Source organism: Canis lupus, chromosome 6 (assembly GCF_003254725.2).
Source record: "Canis lupus dingo isolate Sandy chromosome 6, ASM325472v2, whole genome shotgun sequence".
Classification (NCBI taxonomy): Eukaryota; Metazoa; Chordata; class Mammalia; order Carnivora; family Canidae; genus Canis; species Canis lupus.
The window spans coordinates 47411531-47423282 of NC_064248.1; the positions used below are offsets into that span (position 1 = coordinate 47411531).

Sequence of the window (11752 nt, forward strand, 5' to 3'; positions counted from 1 at the left end):
TAAGGTTGAAAGTAGATGATTGAAAAATATAAACAATTCAAAAACTAGCCAAAAAAAGTAGGAATTAGTTTATTAGTTTCAGACAAAATAGATAAAGGCCAAAAGCATCCTAGTGATAAAGTGGGTTATTTTAAAATGACAGAAATTTAAATTCACCAGAGCAACAATACTTTGAAATTTGCTTTTACATAATACAAAATGCAGAGAGCAAAAATTTGACAGAATTAGGAGAAAAGGACACATTCATAGTTGTAAGGTGAAACATGCTCTCAAAAAATAAGAGTAAAGAGATTTGAACACGCTAGAAATTTGACCTAATGGATGCTAATAAAGCACCACACAAACAACCTCAGAATATACATTATTTTTAAGTACACTTAGATACATACGGACGGAGTACATTTTCTTACTAAAATGAAATTTAGCTGGGAATTAATTTAGAGATGACCTAGAAAATGATTAGATATTTGGAATCAGAACACGCTTCTAAAATACCCATGGGCTAAAGCGGAAATTATAAGGAATAAAATATATTTCGAATTGAGTAATAATTTAAATATTACATAGCAAAATTTGTGAGGTATATCTAGCGCTATATTTAAAGAAAAATTTATATCTTACCCAGGCATAGTAGAGTATATTAGTATATTAGTATATTAGTTATATTAGAAAAAACAAATGAATATTAATGAACAATCATCCATGAACAATCATCCATCTGAGCAGTTAGCAAAAAACAGCAGTAAGTTAAAACAAATAAGCAAAGAAACAATTTGACTAATTAAAAAGTAATTCTTCAACATATGAAGAAAACAATTTTCTCTGTTCACACTCACTTCTGACACTACCTGGAGTTAGTGTCAGATCCCACCACTTAAGGTTTCTGTCCCATTCCAGAAACATTTGGCATGGCAAGTCCCCAGTTGTCAACTGTATTTCTAATTTATAGCTAGTTGGTTATAAATTAGAGTTCCTATTACCCCTTCCTTGGATTCAATAATATGCTAGAATGACTCACAGAGCTCAGAGAAACACATTTACTGACTTATTATAAAGGATATAATAAAGGATACTGATGAAGAGACAAATGGAGAGATGCAGATTCTCACAGGTGAGGTTCAAAAGGGTCCTTAGCTCAGAAACTTCTGTCCCTGTGGAGTTGGGGTGCTCTCCTCTCCCAGAATATGGATGCACTGACCAATCCAGAAGCTGTCAGACCCCATATTTTGGGATTTTTATAGAAACTTCATCACATAGGAATGATGGTTAATTAATTTGATTACCAGCCTCTCCCCCCTCTCCAGAGAATGGGAGACAGGGCTAAGAGTTTCAAGCTTCTCATTATGGCTTAGTTTTTCTGGTGACCAGCCCACATCCAGGAATACACCATGGTTGCTTCTTTACAAAAAGAGGCATTCCTAACACCCAAGAAATTCCAAGGGATTTAGGACCTCTGTGTCAGACCCTGTCACTCAGGAAATTACAAAGGTCTTATGGACTGTGTGTCAGGGATCAGGGGCAGAGACCAATATTTATCTTTTTTGACAATTTCATGCTCAATGCAAGCAAATGTTGGTTCTTTGAAAGGATGAATAAAATCTACTGATTGCTACATTATTGCTTTGAACAACTAAATGAAGAAGCCTCTGATAATCAACCTCAGGAAAGAGAAAAGAGGGCAGGGTGGTGAGACAAAAAATACAGATGCTTCAGGTACTCATAAGTAGAATATTATGGGATATTTTATCAATTAATTTTAAAATTTTGAAATAAACAGATGGGTAAAAATTAATGCATTCATTTACATGACTTAATAAAGAACAGAAAACGAAAAAAATTAAAAATTAAAAAATTAAAAAATTAAAAAAAATTTAAAAAAAGAACAGAAAACGAGGATACTCAAAAAACAATGAAAGAAACTAAATTGAATCAAATTATTCAGCCAAAACTTCCATACTTACTATATAGAAGTAGTAATTCTAAAAATTGTTGGCAAAATTTTGAAACCACAACAATATGACAAAAAACATTAAAAAGGAAATTCCAAGTCAATCTTATTTATGAATATAAATGCAAAATTCATAATGAAAATTTTAGAAAACCAAATTCATATTATATGTAATATGCATAATAAGGTATATTTCATGAAATCAAGATTTTATTAATACTCAAAATCCACTAATGAATCAATACCATTAGCATATTAGAGGTGAAACCCATATGATTTCTTCAATGTGAGGAAGAAAAATTCATTTCATGTAAATTTAAGGTCTATTAATAATTATATATTGCAAACTAAGAATGAAATGAATGTTGCTTAACCTGTCAAAGCATGTATACAATACAATTTATTCTTGTCCTGGAATTCCCCAGCAAGTAAGCCAGGAAACATTATAGAAGAAACTGACTAGGGACGCCTGGGTGGCTCAGGGGTTGAGCCCAGCCTTCAGCCCAGGGCATGATCCTGGGGTTCTGGGATCGAGTCCCACGTTGGGCTCCCCGCATGCAGCCTGCCTCTCCCTCTGCCTGTGTCTCTGCCTCTCTCTCTCTCTCTCTCTCTCTGTGTCTCATAAATAAATAAATAAAATCTTTTTTAAAAACTAAATAAATGAACGAACAACACATAAGATAAAAAAAAATTCATTGTTTCAAGTGATAAGATTTTATACTTAGGTGATCAAATGAATCCACCATTAATTTATTATAATAGGTCATTGCATATAAAATAATATACAAAAATACTGTATTTTATATAATAGCAACAATTAGAAAATAAAACAACCATTCTGCTTAAAAATAACATAAATGTAACAACAGCAGTGCAACATATTTATGGGAAATATAAAACTCTACTGGGATATTTTAAATTAGGCCTAAACAAATTTAGAGTTATAACATTTAGGTTGATGAGCCAATATTTTAAAGAACTATTTAATGTTTTGAAATTTCTTAATTCTCAATAATCTATAAACTCAATGACAGTCCACTTAAAACCCTAACTTGTTTTGCTTGTAAAACTTAGCAATATTCATCTAACTTCACATAGCAATATATTTGAGAATAGCTAGGGTTTAATTCAGTAGAAGATAGGAAAATTTGTCCTAGTAGCTATCAAGACTTACAATAAGTAGTATAATAAACAGGATAATGTGGTTCTGGCTTAGAGTATAGGCAAATAGACAAATGGAACATAAAAATGAACTCTCAACAGCCCTGTGTACATATGAAGAAGAATTGCAAACCGCCAGCAAAAGACCAATAAACAAACAATAAATTGTTTTGAGAAATTTATGGCAGAAACTGCTATCCATTGACTCAAAATCCATTTCCTCTTCCTTCTGGGTGCACAGATTATATTTTCCATCATCTCATCTGCATTTGTATGTTTCTTTGTGCCTGAAGTCTCACCAGTGGAACATGAGCAAAATTAATGCACATCAATTACGGTCCTAAAATTTGAGAAGTGTTGTCTCTTCACCACATGCTCTTTGTCATTTTGCAGACCAGATGCAGAAAATAACAAGTTCCTACCAGATAATTTTGCCACTGGTAAGAGGAGATTGAATCTCTGAATCACCAAGTGGAGAAAAGTCTCCTACCAACTTGCCTACAACCGATAATATGTTTGTGTTTGACTAATCTGTTTGAGGTCCGTTTCAACAGCTATCCCTGTCCTAAAAAACTACCAAAACTGTAACAAACATGCAGGACTGAGGGACCTCTAACAGTAATATGAGCATCTGGAGTAGTGGATGGGTGTGCGTGGTGGGACAAAGCAACAGATTGGCAAGCTTGAGAGCTGTGCAATATGATGATGTCAACTTATTCAATAACATGTTGCCTGAGATGACTTGGAAAGCTGATCAAGTCCTCCCTAAGCCCATATGTCCAAGAGAAACAGAAAGACTCAGAATGAAAATACAAATTGTTGTTCTTTACTACTTATATCAAGAAATTAAGAAATTAAGCAATTTGAGAGAGAAGTGACTGATTTTCAGTGAAATGGAAAGGTGGAGTTCTGAAGTTTGGGATCTTGCAGATTTGAAACCACAAATTCCTTCTGCCAACTTCCTTCTGTACCCCCAAATAGGGGGAAATAGGATTTTAAAGACAAAGAAAGCCAAGGATATTAAGGTTTTAAAGTTAAACAGTGGATTCAGCGGTATGTTTAAGACTGGTTTAATGATGTATTTTCCCAAGAAAATGAACAAAGAAACAAAATAAATAATTGTGTGTGTGCCTGAAGTGAGGAAAAGAGGAAAAATAATATTTTAAATGAAAAGATTGGTGAGACCTGTCTTATCTATGGACTAAAGCTCATTTCTTCTTTCTGGACACAAAAATGAACCCATATCCATAATGTATAAAACAATTCTCAAAACATCATTAAGAGAGTGGAAAAATAAATTGAAAAATAAGCCAGTGGCTTAAATATGTTCTCCAAAAAGAGATTAAATATAAATTTTCAATAAACATGAATAAAGATATCCAATTAACTTATTGGCAAGGATGTGGAACACTCATACACTATTGGTGATAGTGAAAATTGGTGCAGCTGCTTTGAAAATTATCTTGTAATATCAAATAAAATTCAGGAAATGTATATAGCCAGCAATTCTAGCCCTGTATATAAATCTTAACGAATCTCTTCTCCAGTGAAAACAGGAAAAATTTACCAGAAAACTATACTAATATTGTTCATATTAGTTTCCAGTGGGAAACAACCCAAAAGACCATTAAAAATAGAGTAAATAAATATGCTGTGGAATAATATAAATTAATAAAAACAAATAACACCTTTACACAGCATTGTGGATTTATCTTTTGTTTTTAAGATTTTATTTAACTATTCATGAGAGACACAGAGAAAGAGGCAGAGACATAGGCAGAGGGAGAAGCAGGCTCCTTGCAGGGAGCCCCATGTGGGACTCAATCCCAGAACCCTGGATCATGCCCTGACCTGAAGGCAGATGCTCAACCACTGAGGTATCCCATTGTGGATTCATCTTATACACATGGTATTGACTAAAGTAAGCAAGGTTTAAAAGAAATAAGTGCAATATAATTTCATATTTTTTGATGTGTATATATATATCAAATATATATATTTGATGTGTATAAATCTCTATGAGATGTATATATGCATATATATCTCATAGAGACACAAATAATACTATTTATAGATGCAGCTAAAATACAAATAAGATAAAGACTATTCTCCATTGCCTATTATTGGTACCCTTGTTGAAGGTCAGTTGACCACCACATATCTGCTAATATTCTAAATATATAAGAAATTCCCCAATTCGGTAGAAATAAATAAATAAATAAATAAATAAATAAATAAATAAATAAATGACTTAAAAATAGGCAAAGGATCCGAGTAAATATTTCCCTAACAAAGACATACCAATGGTCAATAGGTATATGAAAAGATGCTCAAAATCTCTAATCACTGGGGAAATGCAAGCTAAAACCACAATGAGGTATATCACCTCACACCTGCTAGGATAGCAATTCTAAAAATAACCTAAAAATAATGAGATGTTGGTGAGATGAAGAGAAATTTGAACCCGTATATAGGGGTTCCTCAAAAAGCTAAAAATAGAACTGCCATATTATCCAGCAATCCTATTCTGGGCAGATATCTAAAAAAGCTGAAATGAGGATCTCAGAGATATATCTTCTCTTTTATAGCCTGTTGCAGTATTATTCACAAGAGCCAGGATATGGAAACAATATATGTTGTTTCCAAAATAAAGAAAATGTGTTGCACATTTTTATATCAGCATAAAGTCAGATGTTTCTGTTTCTTTTAAAATGGTAGCACACTCTTAATGTTCACTTGGAATCAAGAAATACAGACTTAGACCAGCCTGAGCTATGGGTTTAGAGTTGAGATCATTACATGAAGTTAGGTTCTCTAAATGTTACACCTTCTGTGAAAAGCAGACAATTTAAAAATGTCCTATTGGCAAAAGCATACCATACAGAAAGTTGTCTGTCTTGGCTTGAGCTTTGGTTAGGACAAGAACAATAACAAAAACCTTTCATGAGACTTTTAAACCATGGACTTTCCCCAGTAGGGATTTATTACTATTGAGTTGATCTACACCAGTAATTCACCTGACCTGGCAAAAAGAAATACAACAGTTGACTTATGGGACACATTCTCATTTCAGTATACATGATTCTCACACGGAAGAGTTTCTGGAAAATGACTTGTCAGTCCAAAGTTAGAAAAATATCCTTTAAAAAAAAAGAGAAAAATGTCCTGAAAGATACCAAGATGAGTGAGAGACAGAAATGAAAATAAACAGTAGAATTAGTGCCACACAACTAAGATGGCAGGGCTATAAAAAAAGTGAAATAAAGTTATAACTTTTGGATTCTTATATGCTGGTACACTTTGTTGTCATTTCTTTTAACCTTCATATCATCACTGAGATTGGTGATTTTATCCTCATTTTATCAATGAAGAAATAGGTATGTAGCGTGTAGATGACTTGGCAAAAACCACAAGGCTACGTAGCACAGCAAATAAGCCACTGACCCATTGTCTTGTGGCCCAGACTCTGGGGAGGCTCCTAGATCTGCCTCCTTTAGAGTTGCGGCCACTTCCCCTCATCAGGCACTTTGAGATCTTATAGATTTGGGGCCTAACTTTCTGTGTCTGACTGGCCCCCGAAACAGCCTCCAAGTGGCCTTTACCGGGTTGAGGACTTAATTCTAAGGTAGTTTTGTGAAGAGTTTCAGGGGTGAAATCAGTGTAGGGGAGAGAAATGGATACATTTCTGGGGAAATTAAGGTAAATTTTTTCTCAGATATTACTTTAAGTGACAGTAATTTGCACATATTAAAAAAGGCAGAGGACCAAGGAGAATGTAGTGTGGGTTTATTTTTTTTTATTTTTTTTTTGTGGGTTTAGATAATAATGAGAAGTCAATTATAGTTTGTGATTATGAAAGAAAAAAAATCAACTTTAGATGGAGACCTCCTAATAGATCACTGATGCCAAATAAATTTCTCTTACTTCCTTCTCCTCCCAGGAAAAAAAAAAAAAAACAAGTAAAATCAAGCCTAAAATTAAAGGAAGAAGAAAGAACAAGATATAACAAAAATGATTTGAAAAAGGACTTACTGGTACTTCTAGAAACACAAGTCATGAGAATTAGTTCTATAACTCAATATAATTATATAATTCACATATTTATGTAGTGATAGATAATCAGATGAACACAGTGGAAAAAAAAGAATCGATGAGCCAGAAATTAGGTGTGATAATACTACACTTAATAAAGAATAGAGAGGTAAAATGATGAGAAAAAAGAGAATGCCAATAGATATGCAGAAAAAGAATGAGACAATCTCATATATTTTAATAGGAAATTTAGAAGAAGAGGATAGAGAAAAGAAAACAAAAAGCAATGTTAAAGAAATAGTGACAAAACGTTGATAGGGCAATTTATTATTTCTCTGCAAAGAAAAATTAGAACCCCATAGTCTGGAAGACTGTATTTGTAGCACGTAGGCCAGCAAAGGATTAGTGCCCAAAGTGCATACTCTACAAATCAATCTAAACAAAGCGATGGAATTTCCAGTAGAAAAATAGACAAGACATGTAGAAAAAATTATAGAATAGGAAATACAAATGAACCAGAAGTATGTCCAAAATGGAACCTCAACCATTTTAAGAAGTCATTTAACAATCTCTGAACTATTTAACTCTAGACTTCTACTCTGTTAAATTTTACTCCATTAATTCATTGTTATTTTTTGAAAATGTATGTGGCAAATTTTACTGAAAATTGATAACACAAAACAATGTAACAAATTTTTAAAGGGTGTGTGAAGTTGATCCAACTCTTGTTATCTCTTTCATTCATTCACAGGAAGATTCTGTGGGATCTGTAATGTTCCTGTTCTTAAAAAATAATGTATTAAATAGGGCACAACACAAGATTTGACAAAGTGGGCAGTAAGGGTAGCAAGTATACTTTTGTTTGCTTTATTCCCCTATAATTTTCTGTGTTCCGGAAACTAGTCATAATACGTTAATGACATTTAGAAAAGAAAGATATTGGGGGGAAAGGCAAGAAGAAGAAAAATGTGCTATTGCAATCTCACCCTTAGCAAATTCTGATTACAGGGACTTTGTAAGTTCAAATGCATCTAAAGGTAAAATTATCATTAGCATTCATATCTGCTCTTCACAAGTCTTTAGCAGAGTCTGCTTATTTTAACAATAGTATTTGTAATGCAGCCCATGACTTGACAGATACTAACAAAAGTAAATCAGCAAAATGATTCTCCATCTTTTTCCACCCTCAGGCTCCGGGCAATCACAGAAACTATGAACATCTGCTTGGATTCTGATTGCCATGTTCACTGATTCAGTGCACCCAAATAAGCAACAATTAGTCTGTTCAGCATGTGTCAAAAGATCTGTCAAGTTAATTCAAATTAAGACAGGATAAATTGAATCCAGTTGGCATCATGCATATTTGTATGCAAAGTTTAAACAAGCATCAGCTGTGCTATGTTATCTTTTATTTACAAGCAAAACAGGAGTATATTGTTACATAATTTCAGAAATAACTATTCCTCATCATAACTTTGCTACGTCATTGGCTGGATGCATTTTCTTGGGGCGAAAACATTTTCTAATGGGTTTGAGTGGACTACTGTATTGCAAGAGATCAAAATATCATTTTTCTTGGGCTCATTTATCTTAGTTCCATTAATTAGTTCCTAGGTACACAAATGGGTTTCAAAGCTTGAGATGTGTGGATTTCCATAAATTATGCTTCCAAAGGTAAATGCTTTTGAGCTATAAACTTCATATTTATCCTTAAATTGTAAGCATTCTATAAAATGTTAATGTCTTCAGGAGGTCAGGTGATAGTTTTCCATCACATTGATTGGATAGCAATCTGTAGCATCAAATATCTCTATACTTGAATGAAGAGAGAATCTGAACACTCAGAATCAGTGACACTCTTAGGAGGCTGGCAGGCTTTTAGCAGAAGACAGAATGATTTCAGTGGCATTAATTATAATCTATTCCATTTTCACAACTGTCACAACTAGACAATACTCCGGGTTCCATCTCTATTGATGTTTGGACAGAGTCACGTAGAAGGTCATCTAATGTGTTGTACGCTATCGATCTTCAAAGGAGGGGCTCCATAGTGCTCCTTATACCCCTGTCCATTGCACTCCGAGGAAACATAACTTTTGTGAAAAAATAGAAAATTGCTGTACCAAGCTCTTAAATGTTTACTTTTAATGAGTCATATTCTCCCACTTGTGACACTTTTTCTCCCACTTTTGATAGTGAGAGAGGAAGAAGGAGGCTGTTAAAATCTGTGGTTCTGATTGAAGTTGGAAATAGAACTGAAAAAAAAAAAGAAAAATATCATACTTTTAGGAAATATCATATGACCTAGGATTTAGCAGAGAGGAAGTTCATAATGACAATAAGGCAAACATTTACCAGGATGCCTGCAGATCTGGGCATTGGTGAGTAATTATCAGGATATTAGAGAAGGACAGACTAAGAGGTTATCACTTCTACAAAACAAATAATTCAGTCCTATTCAGGCTAAGGAGATAGAGATATTTCTCCTCTTCCTTTCATTTAATATGAATATCACTAAACATTAGGTTGGTAAATAGCAATTGTCTGGTATGATAATATATACATTTTAATATAAGTTCTGGCTGCCAGAATTGGCATTTCAGAAAAAAAAAGTCATAAATAACATTTCCTAAATGGTTAAATTATGTTGACAGTGACTTCCTATTAAAAGCTGATAATGGTAGGCATCTTGTGACTATTTCCAGTAGCTATATCTTAGGACAGAAATGTTTGCCTTTAAAGAGTTCTGATACGGGGGCACCTGGGTGGCTCAGTGGTTGAGCATCTGCCTTTGTCTTAGGTCGTGATCCTGGGGTCCCAGGATCGAGTCCCACATTGGGCTCCCTGCATGGAGCCTGCTTCTCCCTCTGCCTATGTCTCTGGTTCTTTCTCTGTGTCTCTCATGAATAAAAAAATAAAATCTTAAAAAAAAAGTTCTCATACAGCAGATGAGATAACTGGTCTTAGTGAGATAGAATAAACAGAGGTTTTTTTGGTATGGTTATCTGGTGCTAAATCTATGGTGTATGTGGGTGTGTGTGGGGGGCGTGCGCACATCATCAGATGTGAAGGCTTAAACAAGGCTGTGTTCCTTGTTCTTTCCAAAGTTTCTGCTGAAAGTTGAGTCTACTTATCAATAATTCCTGGTACTTATTCTAACATTTACCTCGCATCCACCCTTTCCGCCTTGGAAATATTTATAAACTTTGGAGATATCTGGGGTAAGGCCAAGAAATCAGGTGAGAAGAGGAAACATTGTATAACCTGTTTCCCTTTTTGTATGTTGCATTCAAATACCTAGACTCCCGCCAAGACATCCAGAGTACAGAAGCTCTTAAGTGACCAGTTCCATGAAAAGTGAAAGAGGATAGAACTGAGGGTTAAAAGTTTGCACCATCTGAACTCAGATGCAATCAGTCACTCTGAAACAGGCTGTTTTCACAAGGTTAGTAGAAACACATTAAGATTAATAAGCTCTTCTTACATCTAGAAGCCAGGTCGGCCTTTGTCTTTTGTGGAGCTTTTCCGGGAATCCAGGAGGCCATGAGTGTATGTAAGAGAAACTAAGAGTAATGTGTCTCGCCTTGTTGGGTATTCTAAAATGAGCCACATTAACCTCTTCAAAACTTCTTCTCTCTTCCTGAGTCATCTTTGTAGTAGGATCTCGTGAGTAGTCCTATCTCTGTATTTATTCTTACACTGAATGCGAAAACAATAATTAATCTCTATTATCATAGTTCTTTTTTTTTGTTCAACACTTCAATCTTCTAATTCTTTAAAATGTGTTGTCATCAAACATATTAGCTATCTCAAACTTTTGTCAGAAGCCACTGTGATAGCTGTATCTTCATTCTTGACATCAAAATTGTAAAAATGCTTCCACAGCTCTGTGTTAAAATCAAAGTTTTTTTTTTGTTTTGTTTTGTTTTTCTCACAGACAAGAGTCTTCCTCTAAATTTAGGCTACATTTAGATGACAACTGCTCTAAGAAACAGCGCCCATTACAATTCTGTTTTTAATAAGCTGCAGATAGGCATTTATCTGTAAATATATTTCCTTACCTGTCCACAAGTTTATCTTGAGAATGATCACCAAATTACTGAATCAAGAAATCTTCTCTATGGGAGACATCTGCCATCTGGCCTGAGAAATGTCATTTGCTCTACTCGTTGATAATTACTCATACGTGTTCCGTTAGGAACTCATTTACGTGGCATTTGGGACACTGTCATTCAGGACTTTCCCCAACCATGTCCTAATTCTGCCAAGGGATCAGGGTCCAAGGTACAACCATTCCAGTCTCCTAGGATGTTATTTATTTAAAACTTTTTGTAAAAACTAATTTCAACATATAAAAATAAAATAAAGAGGGCACAGATTTTCTTCACCCAGATTTGCCAAGGGCATTTGTTTTCTGACTCTTGGCAAACACTGGCTTTTTTTCCTTCCTGAAACACTTCAGAGCAAATTGCAAACACTTTTGTGTGATTTTCTAAAAAATAAGGGTATTGTCTTTATAACCACAGTGACGTTATAAGAGTCAGTCAATTAACAATGATACATTATTATATGTAATCCACCAGCCTTATTAAAATGTCACCAATTATTTCA

General features: G+C 34.2%; 1 long non-coding RNA gene across 1 annotated transcript; it reads right to left on the minus strand.

Moving 5' to 3' along the window:
• Positions 1-6888: 6888 nt before the first annotated feature.
• Positions 6889-11335, minus strand: LOC118355078 (uncharacterized). The gene is made up of 2 exons (XR_004816775.2): positions 11203-11335; positions 6889-9396 (listed from the first exon to the last, which is right to left on the minus strand). It is a non-coding gene; the product is annotated as an uncharacterized LOC118355078 (long non-coding RNA).
• Between the last annotated feature and the right edge of the window lie 417 nt (positions 11336-11752).